At 39.3% G+C, this 13,827-nt stretch overlaps 1 protein-coding gene across 16 annotated transcripts in view; it reads left to right on the top strand.

Annotated features, from left to right (window-relative positions):
- The window catches only part of LRRC4C (leucine rich repeat containing 4C), a 1,157,697-nt gene that overhangs the window by 1,076,705 nt on the left and 67,165 nt on the right, over positions 1-13,827 (top strand). For 8 of the 16 annotated variants that reach the window (XM_070228634.1, XM_070228631.1, XM_070228633.1 and 5 more), the window contains one exon: positions 10,474-10,569. The exons of the other annotated variants lie outside the window; for them this stretch is intronic. The gene's annotated coding sequence lies outside the window, so the exon portion shown is untranslated. The remainder of the gene's footprint in view (positions 1-10,473; positions 10,570-13,827) is intronic. 16 annotated transcript variants of the gene reach the window in all.

Raw genomic sequence — 13,827 nt, 5'->3', positions numbered from 1 at the left:
CAGATGGCCATCTTCTTGCATGTGTCCTCACACAGCGGAGAGAGGGAGAGAGAGAGTGTCTTTTCTTATAAGGGCACTGTTCCTATGGGATCAGGGCTCTACCTTTATGACTTTGTTTAACCTTCATTACTTCTGTAAAGGCCCCATTTCCAAATACAGTCACGTTATGGGGTTAGCGCTGCAACATATGAATTTGGGCATATGAATTTAATGCTTCACTCTCACTCTTTCATTGAGATGAGATCTGCCTATGCTCACAGCTCTGTGAGTAGGGGAATTATGTACCAGAACATCATGATTTTATGACAGGAAGCAGATCTTGGGGATTAGGATGTTCTACCTAATGCCCTTTTTGTTTTGCCTACTAGGAAAGGGAGGTCACCATAATATGGGGTAATCTACTTCATATTATTTAGGTACTAAATAGCAGAGCCAAGATTCCTGGCCTCTTGACTCCAAACTGGTATTCTTTCCACTACACCATTTCTCCCCAACTTGTCCACAGACCATGCTTATCCAACATATCCCCATGGGTGCCGGCAATGGCCAGTTACATCACATTAGGCAAAATGTCATTCGTTTTGCAAAAGCAAAACTCAAAGAAGATCAAAATGCAAGTGAGTGAGAACACTATTGCTGGGTAGGACTTTGAATATCCTCTAATTGTAAGAATAAAGATATTCTTTCCAAACTTTGCTACTCTAGCCCTTATTATAACAAATTACGTGACACATCTTCAAAATATTGGTCCACTGGTATTTTGTCAAGTGAGTTGAGAATTGTTGCTCTAAGCTGAGTTTAGCTTTTAAGTGTGACAGTACAGTCAGCTTTTATGAAAAGGGCAGGACAGGAAAACACTCCCAATTGTTGCTGGCATCCTGGTTCCAAGATGTTTGGCTTATACGTCTAGATTTAAATGCCATTCTCTATAGCCTGGGCATTATTTTCTAGTTTCCTTTAGTCGGCAGTATTTCCAACTCAGCCATTTCACTAGAATTTCTTGGTGATCACTCCCCAAGTTATTGTTTCTTCACAGTCATCTTGGGGTGGCAACATAGTATGATGGCTAAGCATGTGGAATCTGGAGCTACCCTGCTGGGATTCTAATCCTGGTTCCAGTGTTTACTAGATGTAGGACCTTGAGCAAATTGTGTAACATCTTCGCACTTCCATTTCCTCATCTGGAAAACAAGGATAATAATAGCATCCACCTCATAGAGCTGCTGTGATGTTTGTGTCATTTATTGTATGTAAAGAGCTTATATGTAATTTACATTTACTATATGTAAAGATCTTGGGGGAATGCCATACGTAGTGGATACCGTTAGAAGCACTGGGTATTATTATCTTTTCAGTGGGAGCAAAGCCCCAATGTAACTCTTTGTACATAGTGGAATAGATATAATTCAGTTGTAATTCCCAAATATTTAGCTTCCTAGTAGCTTCAGAGATTTTTTTAATGCTCTTACAATTCTTTTGTTTTCCTTGTGTTTATCTTGCCTAGGTCCTGTAAAAGTTGTGTGTTTTTATAAACTACTAGAAGTTTCCAATCTGAGCTTGTAATTACCCTGAGTGCTTTGCTCCTAAATCCGCAAAAACAAGCATTTAGTTTGTTTTCAGAGCTATTGTGCTTAATTAATATTTATGTAGGACTTAGTGAAATCATGAAAATTAACAGATGTCGTTACCTAAGCAGGTGGTGAATATATCAACAATTGCAATAAGAATAGTGATGCTACAATAGTACTTCTTTAGATCACCCAGACTCCCTACTGAGTCTGGGAAGCATGGTTTCCACATTCGCTACCCAATCTGGTAAGTGCCTTGTCAGGCAAATAAACATGACTCTAAGGATATTTTAAGATATTCGCATGAAATATGAGCTATACTTCATGCATTTAACAGAAATCTAAAAATAACAGTGGCATTAGCACACAAAGCTTATTCTGTTTCATGGAAAAGTTTGGAAATAATTTAGAGTTGGTATGATGGCTATGCAAAATCGTAAGGGATCCAGGCTTCTTCTGTGTCTCTGCTCCAATATTCTAGCACAAGGCTTTCAGCCTCAAGATCCAAACATGATCCACAGTGGCTGCTAAAGTTATGGCCACCGTGACCACATTCCAGGAAGCAGAAAGGGGAAATGGAGAAAGGACATTATGAGGTCGTCTTTAATCTGCATTTGCTTCTTTAAAGTATCATTCTTGGAATTCCCACAGGATACTTTGGCTTATATTGTATTCAGTCAGAACTTAGTCTTATAACTGCACCTCGGTAAAGCAGATTCTGAGAAATACAGTCTTTTATTTGGGAGCCAGTGTAGGCCCCAAAGTAAAACTAAGATTTTAAGGAAGAAAAGGAAAGTGGTCTTTGGGTGAGCAACTGGCACGTATTAAAATTAAACTATTTTAACTCTTGTCAGCATTCTGTGGAGTCATCTCACATACGAAAAATAGAGAAAGATTGGCACAGATGTTAGCTCAGGGTGAATCTTCCTCACCAAGGAAGAAAAAAAGAGCAACAGAAAGTGTCAGCCAATATGGAGCTTACCTACTGATGAGGGAAATAAAAGATAAACAAATCTATAATATGATGTCAGGTATGGTAAATATAAAGCATAGTAAGGGACTAGAGAGTATTGGATGACGAGGAGTACTATTTTTGACAAGATGATCAGAGTAGGCATTCCAGCAGAGAGAACAGCAATACAAATGCCCTCAAGGGAAAGTTCTCGAAGATGCTTCTCCTCCCTGTGCTCAGGAAGAGCAAAGAGTACAAAGTGGCTGGACTTCCAGGATGGAAAGGGAGAGGTGTGGGAGATGAGTTCAAAGGGAGAGATCAGAGCTGTTCAGACCCAGAGGGGAGCTAATTCCAGCACTTTGAAGAATGCAGCTGGCATGCAACAGCAGTCAAAGTGAACTAGAAAATGAAATGACCATTTCTGTGTTTCACGGTTTATTCTTCCCTTCATCAATTCAGTTATTTGATTGCTTATCATGTGTGAAACTCTTCAGTTAGGTCCAGAAGATAAAATATGAATACAAATCTTGTGTGTCCTCAAGGTGCTTACTCTCTAGAGAAGACAGATCAGCTCCGAAAGCTTATAAGCCCTAAAATTTGTACCTGGATATCCAAGAGATTTCATTTCTTTATATTCTCTTCTGCTTAATGGAATTTTTGTATACAATTAATCCTTGAACACTATAGCTTAATTCTAAGTTCATTTGTTGTCTGTCTTGAAGATATATAGAAATCTAAATACCCAATCCCATTCTTGTACTTGCCTCATATCTTTTCTGAAAGGATCCTATATTGCGTAAGTGTGTAGAACTTTGTTTTGACAACTCCCTCTGACTAGCATGCCCTTTCTCTCCTCTCTGACGAAGTCTTATTTTTTCTTCATAGTGTCTCCTTTGAGAGGATTTCCCGAGTTCTTTCTTATAGAGTTAATTGGTTCTATCTGTATTCAGCTCAGTAATTCTATCAGGCATCATAGTGTATTATCATGATTATATGCTTATATTATTCTTTCCCACTAGACTAAAAGTTCCTTAGGAACAGATTGCAAAGCTTACTTATTGTTGAAACTCGGATACCTAGCAAAGTGCCTGGCACATAGTCAGTATTTGAAAATATGTTTTGTTACATGAAAAAATTCCTCATTAAAGACAAGGCTAATGTTGCCAGCATGGAGAAAATAGAAAATTCACAAATAGTGTTTTGATTATGTAATCTTTTCTCTCTAAAAATCATTATTTGAAGGGAAGCTTTTAGCCTTTATCACAAGTGATTACTAAGTAAAATATGTGTGCTTTCACGTTCCAATTAAATCTTCTGCATGATCTACTGTTTATATTCTTTGAGGCGTCTAGTGGCTTCACACTCTAGTATATTTCTTGAATTGACTTAGATTTAACCAATTTATGATGGACAGTAAGTACAAGTCTGTAGTGAAACAGCCACCTTTGGGGAAGCTGGAAACCTAGAACAACCTTACATTTATAAATATGTAAATTTATTTACTAGACCACAAGCTTTCCTCTAGACTGTGAACTCCTTAAGGATAGGAAATGTAGCTTATTCATTCTCACACATCCCATGCAAATTGCTAGGATACAAGTGCACAGCCCCCTATCTGAAACCCTTGGGAGCAGTGGTGTACTGGTAAATGTTCAACAAATGGCTCTCAGCAACACACACACACACACACACACAGACACAGACAAGAAAGCTCTTATTTGTGGCATTTGCCTACTTTCTTGTGTAAATAAATACTCCACCATTCACTAATTTCAAGCTACCAAATTGGAGTTACTGAATGTGAAGTTGGGAAGAGATACAAGAGATGCATACAATTGACTAAGGCGTAAAGCTGACTCCAGCACACCAGCATACCTTCGCTAGGGGTCTATATGGGTTTAAGGCTCCAAAAGATTTCTGATTTTTAAGACGCTAATAGGTGAATATAGTATATATTGTGTAACACCTCCAGAAGCATCTGGGACAATACTTGTAATAAAACACATTAATATTTCTGCAATAAAATAAATAGATGTTCACACTAAGAGGCATATATAAATGCTAAATATGTATAAAAAATAGCTCTCAGTTTTCAGGCTTTTTTTTTGCCACTTAAAATTTCTTAACACATTTAAGATTCTATTTCCATATTTAAAAAATAGTACTTCAGTGGAAAACTATTCATGATCTGTGGTATACACATCCAGGCTGTTCAATTCCCATCCTGTTTATTGTCTTTGAGCTATTTTGCACCTCTATAAATTGTAGGTAGCGGATGGACAGCAAATTCTGTCTTATCCAGTAGAATTTAAGTTGACTTCCCTGTCTCCAGTGGAAGAATAAGGGTTTTTTCATTTCCAATTTAGCTCAACATTCCTGTACTCCATGTAATTTTGTCGTATCTTTGACTTTGACCTGGTATAATATCTTCTTGGTTCCTTCATATCATATAAGGAAAATAAAATTCTTGAGCATATGTGCATTTTTATATGCTATGAGAGTCATAATTTTCCTTTTTTCTGAAAATTTATTTTAACACAATATAGAACAATTAGACATGTTCTAGGAACTTCTACAGGCAGAACATGAATTGATGTCGAATTGTAGGAGAGGTTTCCCTAGTGTCCAGTAGCATTGTCAGACATGGAGAGCCAAGTAACAGTTGTGTGGGCTTCCCAGGAAGGTAGATTCTGTAGGGGACTGGAATTGGCCACCCCAACACATCTCTTTGGCATAAGGATTATTTTGGACTGGTTACTTTTAAAAACTGAAGACATGAGAGAAACTCTGAAAAGTAGAACTTATCATTTGTTAAGAAACATTTACATTTGTAAGGGAAATCTCCATCTGTAAAGGTGTCTCCCTCTCTGTATCAGGAAGGAGGGGAAGAACACCTTATCTCTAAAAACTCTTATCAATGTGGAAGGCAAGGACTTATATCTGCAATAATAATGCTCCTCTTGTTTACTGTACTTTCCTGGTAATCTCTCATAACTGATTCTACCCACCTTCAACATCCTCCTTTGTCTATAGCTGAAGATGGTATTTAAGAGGAGACCCTCCACCATTTTGATGAGTTACTCAGTTTTTCTGGGTGTCTCTCATGTATACATGTTATAAAGCTTTGTTGAATTTATCTCCTGTTATTCTGTCTCATGTGAATTTAATTTGTTGTCCAGCCAGAAGGACCTAGAATAGAATGGGTAGAGGAAATGTCTTCCTCCCCTACAATTCCCTTCACTGGGAGTGCTCCAAGGAGGCTCAGTGCCTCCAGCTGCCCTATGTAGAAGATGCTGTGGGACTGGGTGGAATGCTATCTTTAAAGTTTAATTGAAGTCTAAGTCTGATTCTTTTTATTGTTATGGTCCTAGCTCCTCATTTAAGAGTTAGTCAAGTGACATAGAAACACTTAACACATCATTAAGTACCTAAGATGACCAGCAGCTTGGGTGAACCCATGACTATACACTTAGCTGCTAAAGTCAGGCCTTTATTGGTATCTGGTATGACTAATGGACTCATTAAAGTTCTTTTTTGGGAAATCAAGGATGTTTTAATTATCAGAAAAGTAGGTCTTGCAAATCTCTTGACTCTTTTATTTTTTAAAGCCATGGTGTCTGGCTTTATGCAGGATTGTGCCTGATTCACAATTTCCCAGAGCTTAGAAAGCAGCTCCAACTGTGTTTACGTTCTCTCATTCAAACTTCTCATTTCTACTTCCAAATAAATCCATTTGTAGGAACATCAAAGAAAAAAAGCCATTTTGCCTACACCAACAATTTTGTACAGTATATTAAGATTGATCAAGATTAGGTAATGAGTTCATGAACATTGTCTTTCTTCTACAGCTGAAAATATCTGTGGCCTGAGAGATTGAATTGTGCAATATAGAGGGCTGCTACCACTGTTTCTTGCAAATGAAGGATCTAAGATTTCGTTTGTTTGTTGGTGAATGTGGGCAGTGTCCCCTGTTCCCCAGATTTATAGCTCTTATTTGTTGCCTGTAATAGAGAAGTCATTCTTTCTAGAGCTCAATCAAATGAATTGATAAGTTCTATCTGTTCAGAACAGAATGAGAGCTACTAAAATGCAAGTTTGGTCCTCCCCCCCCACACACATACACATAAATGTACACACACATGCTAAAATTTAACAATAGGTAATATGATTTAGGCTTATTTTAGTGTGCCCCTCTAAATAACCAGAATTGACACACATCTCCAGCGGCCACAGACCTTGGAACTCTAGGTGTAATTGCATATCCAGAGTCATCATAATCAGGTGTATGTTCGCTAGTCAAGAGGGATGTCTCCCACATTAAGCATTGGGAAACTGCTTAACCTCCCTGAAAAGTGGTAATAAATAATAATTATTCTCTCTGTCTTACATGGCTTAATTTCTCAATTTTTACCTTTCAATATATTTATTGAGATATGCTATGTGGCAGGCACTGTGCTGATTGTTACGGGCTATATAAAGCTAAATAGCTTTGCCCTTGAGGGGCCCTAAGCCTAGGAGAGAAGGTACTATCACAACATAGTATGATAAAATAAATTTGAAAGCGTATTCCATAAGAAAGACAAATAAAATACTGTATAGGTTGTAGAAAGAAAGAGATTACTTTTGAACAGAAGGGGGCTGTGGGAAGGAGCAGCAGAGACTATGGATGTAAAAACCTTAGATTAAGGAAAAGGCACGTAATGATCCTTCCCTGAGTGAACGCCAAGTGTGCCCCCTTGTATCTTAACCGTGTTTTCTTGGATGAAAAACCTACCCAATCAAATAATAATAGAACTCGATTGACTGCTTGATTGACTGGCTGCCCCTTAATTTGAAACCATGCCTGATAGAATGGGGCATTGAATGAAAACATTTTGATAGAGGTGAGAATATTGGAAAACATCCAGAATAGGAAAATACCTAGACCTTAAACTGGAGAAACTTCAAGTAGTTGGGGAGGAAGGGTATGAATATGTATGGCAAAGTCTGCCAGGGAGGAATAGAATAAAAGAACAACAAATTTATGAACTTTACAGATTTTTCAAGGTTTTCACTGTGGTCTAGGAAAGAATTTACCAGCTATTATCCTTCTCACCCTCCAAATTGAATGTGTAGTATCTTTCCTTGATGGTTTTAGGAGACTAAAGCAACAAGGAATCTTGGTATCCTTACCTTGGGCTACTCAAACCTCAAAAGGTTGCTTTTATTTGTAAGGTCACGAAAGCATTACTGAAAACTGAATGAATTTGTAATTCATTCTGATGGCTCTTGATCTATGGGTCATATGTTGACTTTCGTGCTGTTTTATGTTCTTATTTTCCCAAGGTAAAACAAAACCCCCTCCAGGTGCCTCTTCTGGACCTGGAGGCACTATATCCTCAAACATTCCCTTAGGGAGTTCCTTTGACAAAGTCAAATTCAAGCCTTAAGCCTCAGAGCCCTCTGTGAAGGTGCTTGGAAGCCGAATCTAGAGAAGAGAAGTTTTCTTTAGACATTTAAAAGTTGTGTACAATATGGACCCCATGGGCAGAACCAGGGTTGGTCAGTACAATTCCTAATACGATAGATTGAGGATCCTTCTAAGGGAAAATTGTCTAAGATCAGGAATAATTGAGGAAGGAATGGGTGCTCAAGGAGGTGTTGGAACCCTCGCTCATCATCAGAAAGCTTCAAACGTGGGCAGGATGAACATGTCAAAGCAAAAATTGTGCTGGCCAAAGTAAAGCAGGCAAAGAAGACTTTATTCAAGGCTATTGCAATAAGAAACAGGCTACAACTAAATCTAAACTCAATTCCAGAAGAAGAAGCGGTCGGGGTTTTTTTAAGGGCTGATGTGAGCTAATGAAAAAGTCTTGGAGGACATTAGGGGGAAGTCATCGGCAATCTCTGTTTGCTAATTGGCTTCATCCAAAGGAAAAATAAACTTCCCGTATCTTTATGGCAGGAGGTAGTTTCACAACTTGGAGCAAGGTGCCCAGGGAAGTAGGTTTCTGCTCCTCCCACTGAAATTGGGAGATAGGGGTACTAACTCCTTCGTTGATTACATTTCAAAAAGGTGGTTCCCAGATCCATGAGAAAGACATTTCTGAGTTGAAAACTGGCAAGTGGCTTTTAAAAAGATCTATATGTTAAAGAGGCAGAGAAAAGATTTCTAATTACAAGTTTTCTAAAGGAAATGCTGCAAGAAGAGGACGATGACTTAGAGTCCTAGAGTCAGGAAGAAGCCTGTCTAAAGTTTAGTCAAGCTGGGGAAAAGGTTAAGACCATATTGTTCAAACAAATAATGGGAATATTATAGCTGGAAGTCCGGTGTGGAATGTGCAGTTAGAAAGGATCTCTATTAAAATATTTTACAAATCTGAAATTTCCTGTGTCCGTCCTTTAGCTAAACAGAGCAGGAAGGGGGGTTTCACAAGGAATTTCACTCATCTAGAGGAATGGCGCCCCGTCAGCACCTTCCCACAGTTTAGATGACCTCCCTGCATCTGTAGTGTTGAAACTCGGATTGGTCTAAAATCTAGCATCAGAATTGCCATTCCCAAGTGAGATCCTGTTTCATAATAATCCCTTTTTCCTTCATTGTGGCTTCTATATGGCTTTCCTCCAGGAGTCCCAATTACTTCTCATTTTCTATTTGTAGAACCCAGAGATTTAAAATTTCATCTCTTTGCAGTTGTATTAATCAACATTAGGTAGAAACATTAGGCGGTGCCTCATAAAAAATTACCAACTTCCACTTTTAGTAACAAACTACCTCATTTGGTTAAGGAAACTCAGGAATTATAGAGCTAATTAAATCTAATAAATCCTCCTCCTTTTTTCTGCACCTGAATGGAAGAAGGAAGCATAAATACCAGTGACGCCTGTACGCTATTGTTTAAGAACTGTGATGATAACAGGAGAGGAAAATATCACTAGTGCATTTATTCTGTTCTTAAAAGCTTTTCAGATACTGTTTGGGGCTTTTGTTTTTATTAGACTTCGGGGTTCTTTATTGTATATTGATGTTGATGGAGTTGCTGCTGTAAAACTCACAGCATCTTCATATCATTTCAGACTGACTGGAATTGAAGGGGGGTGAACTCTAGTTCTTTAAGGGAATGACAAATAATAATACCAGTGGCAGAAGTGTGATTGAATTTGCCAATAGAGTCTGCAAGGCTTACTAATTTAGAGGGGCATTTTCGAATATTACAGTGGCTAGGATTTTCCTGGGGTGTTCAATTGGGCACAGCAAGTAAATCAGTGTTTCAATGATATTATTTTTAGAATGATTGGCAAAGAAGGACAAAAAAGTAAGTAGATGATTTCATAATTAACACTGTAAGTGCGAATCATTTTAGACCCATTTGTCTTTGTGGGAGAAGCAGCTGAGCCCTCTTCTGTGTCCTACCCTGCAGGCTACTAGGTCAGGGGAAAAGATCCCAGAGAAAAGCAGCGAATTTGCCTAACAGCCTCCCAGTAAATGGCCAGGCTTTGATCATTACCCTTAATAGCTTCACCCCCTCCCTTTGGGAACAGATCCCTGCAGGCTGGTTTCAGATTGTTCCTCTTTTGGTCTCATAATTGGAATTGATAATCGACCATCACACAGGAAGTGGAGATATTTGTCAGATGCTGTCATGCTTACAGAGTCAGAAGTGGTCTCTCCTCTAACAGGGAAATTAAGCCCAAAGAGAGTTTCAGAATTGGGAGCATCTACATTTAGTCTAACTCAACTCATTCATTTTACACAAAGAGAAATGAGGTCCAGAGAGGTTATGTGACCTGTCATGGCAGCGTAATTTGTTGGGCACAGAGGGAGAATTATAACTCAGATGTCCTCTCCCTGCCTGGGCTTTGCCACCAGCTGACACCACTTCTTCGTGATTGAGTAATTTTCTCAAGGTTAGGGGATAAGTTGGTGCTAATTTGTGAATGGGAACACAGTTGTTAATCAGTTATTCCTTGCAGACCCCTGCCTTCTTTGCACCGCCTCCCCCTGGCTAGTCTACTGTGGAGCCGTTTTTGTTGGAGTCAACCAGGTACCCTCGGAGGAAGGCTGCCCAGGTAACGTATTGAATAAGCCTTTCCCACACATGGTTTTTTTTAATGAGCCCAACTACTCTATGATTATCTAACTGTATTATACATATTAGAAAATGAGACCTGGATGTGTTAAACACCTTGCCCCAAATCATATAGCTCCTAAGTGTGTGAACTGGGGTTTGAGCAAAGATCTTTGTGATTCTAACACCTGAGTTCTTAGCCAATATTGTGTGCTAATTTAGCCTTATTATCCTCCTCATCTGAACAGCCCTGTAACTCAATGCAAGGGATGATTCAAACTATTTGCAGTGAGGTCCACGTGAGGTTGAATCCGCTGCCTCGTAACTTCTTTCCTCTTTTTCTGCCCTTCCCAAACCCTCCGGTAGTTCAGCCTAAATTTGATTCTCTGCCTCCCCCATGTCGCTATGGAGACAAACACCTATCCTAAAGTCTTTGCTCCCTCCAGAACTGATTTTCCTCTATTCCTAGTTATGAATTCTTAAAGCAGTTATTGTTCAAAATGGACATCTGAGTGTTGGCTAGGGATCTGTGGGTCATTCTCACATCGGCACTTCTGTGGGCTCTGTGGACTTCACTGACCCTTTGAGAACGAAGCCACGAGTTCATGGATGGAGTTGTTGAATAGAAGGTGTTCACTCCCACTGCTGAGGGGGAAGAAAAAGAAAGCCTCTCTCTTCTAGTCTGCTTGGGAAGATAAAAGTGAAAGCCTTCATTTCTTTGAAGTAGAGGGAAAGATTTGTTTACTTTTATTGCTGGATCCAGTAAGAGTGATGCATTTCCTTTCTCCAGGGGAACAAAGTTGGTTTAAAAAAATAGTGAACGATAGGGCCGGTCCAGTGGCATAGTGGTTAAGTTTGCGCACTCTGCTTCGGTGACTGGGGTTTGTGGGTTTGGATCCCAGGCGTGGACCCACGCACTGTCCAGATGTTAGCCTGGAGCTGATCTTCCTCACCAAATAAAAATTAGTAGATAAAAATAGTGAATGAGTCAGAGAAAGGATGAGAGATGATTAGGAGAGAAGCAGGAACTCTGTAGATTGATGTTTTGAAATATCTCATTTGCAAGCTGAACTCTAAAGAAGATGAGGTTGGTCCTAGTAAGCAACTCCCACTGCCAAGTGTGAGGTCCAAGGCTGAGGGTGACAAGGGCAGGCTGGTTGCTGTGTGTCTTCTGCCTTGTGTACCCTTGGGATGAGATGCAGTGGTGGGCAGTGTGGCCGCACTTTCGCTTGGCCACAATCAAGACATCTTTCTCTCTCCCTTTCTCTCCCTCTTCTGCGCACTTGTGCACATGTGCATTTATCACATAAATGCATACACCATACTCCTTCCCAACTTATTGCATAAGGGTTTGTTCAGCTGGCTACTTTGCGGAGGGTATACATTTCAGGAATGGCTATAGTTTGGTGGAAAAAAACGAGAAAAAAGTGCGACCCTCAGGAGTACAGATTTAGCAATCAAGCTTCATCTGGCCAACCGAGGGTCCTGTGGTGTTGATTCATGCTTATCAAAATTGCAAAAGATTGTTTGCAAAGCTAGAATTTTTATTTTTAAAGGTTATGTAAGAATTTTAATTCTTAAGCAGGGAACATTGTGTCAGCATGAAATACACAAGGTCCACCTTAGCAGTAGGTCTTGAGTTCTAATTTCATCATCTGTATTTCTAGCTGTGTGGCCTTGAGCCAATTATGGTCTCCAAGTTTGCTTGCTCACTTCTAGGAAGATAGCACCTTGTTCACAGACTCCTGTGAGGGTTAAACAAGAGAACATTCCTGGGGTCATCTAGCAGAACATCGGAGGCTGATTCTCATATTTTGTAGTTCCTTGCACTTTCTACAAGAAAATTTCCCACAAGGGAAACAGCAGAATCAATAACAGATTTTAAAAAACCCGGCCAGAATCAGATAGATTTTGGCAATCTTAAAGGGGGAGTGTATAATTAAACTCTAGAAACTTAATATTCTTGTAAAATGATGAGTCACTTCTGTTCCACTAGGTAAGGTATATTCTCGCCTAATCACTCACTCAAGCTAAATTAAGAAAGAAAAAGAGAATCCTTTTAAATAAGAGTCTGTCAAATCACTTTGAAGCTCAAAACCCAATGGCTCATTTCAATCAGGGTAAAAACCTTATTCTTGATAATGTCCCCAAAGGCCCTATGCTGTCGGACCCCTTCTCCCTCATCAACCAAAGAAAAGTAACCCTTTACCCTCAACTTTCAACTCCTTCCCCCATTGCTGTCCTTCTGACATGTCAGACCTGCTCCTGCCTTAGAATCTTTGTCCTTGACTTTGGACCGCCTGAGCAATTATCTCCCATAGATCCGCAAAGCACCCTCCCTCACCTCCTTCTAGGAAGATTCCTACAGAAGGTAATCCTATCTACAGTTTGTAATTTTATAATCAAGAATACTGTAATCAGCTTTTGAGAAAAACTATAATCAGTTTATGAGAATGTCCATTTCTGACCTTGTGCCCCGATTCGTAGGTCCCCCTTAGCTCCGTTTATTACCCTGGCGCAAACCAGCATCTATTTAGAAAGCTTGCTGAATAAGCAGGCTGGATGAATGTAAATACATGTAGAATTATTCCATATTTCAGAACCAGAAAGGCCTATGGACACGGATGGCTGCATATGCTAAATAAGAGCTGGCATAAATCTTAACCTAGAATTGGAATTTAAAACTGAACGTTATTTGAGCTTCAAAATGGACTTCCTTTAACTCTCTCAAAGGAATAAAAAAGTAATATCAAAACTGATTACGTGCTGTGGTCCATCTTGACATGTAGATTGGGGACATTTGCATTGATATTATAAGAAAGAATATTTGTTGAAGATATGTATATCTCATAACAATTGTTAATCGAGTAAGGAGAGTAATTGAACCGTTGAGTTTGGATTTCCACTAATTCAAGTGTGTAATGGAATTGTTGTGGTGAATCTCTGCTGAAAATAGATTAGTGTAGATTTATGAGTTAGAGTCGGACCTTACTCTTCTCATGATAAGTATGTAGGTAGACAGGCTGTATGTATGAAAGTGTCTGTCTTTGTATTTATTTCTGTATTTGTTTATATGTAACTAAAGTGCAGGAACATGCTATTGCAAACCTTTAATACTTGCCTCTTCCTCTCTCCTTTCTTTCCTTCCTTCTCTCCCTGATCCATTCAATGAGCAAATGTTAGCAGGTATAAAGAGCCCATTGGAAACCTCACCGTCTCTGTGGCTGCCACTTCCTCCTCTAGAACATGAGCTTTTCCC

The sequence above is a fragment of the Equus caballus genome, chromosome 12, assembly GCF_041296265.1.
Source record: "Equus caballus isolate H_3958 breed thoroughbred chromosome 12, TB-T2T, whole genome shotgun sequence".
Classification (NCBI taxonomy): domain Eukaryota; kingdom Metazoa; phylum Chordata; class Mammalia; order Perissodactyla; family Equidae; genus Equus; species Equus caballus.
This window is presented reverse-complemented; position numbering and strand designations above follow the sequence as displayed.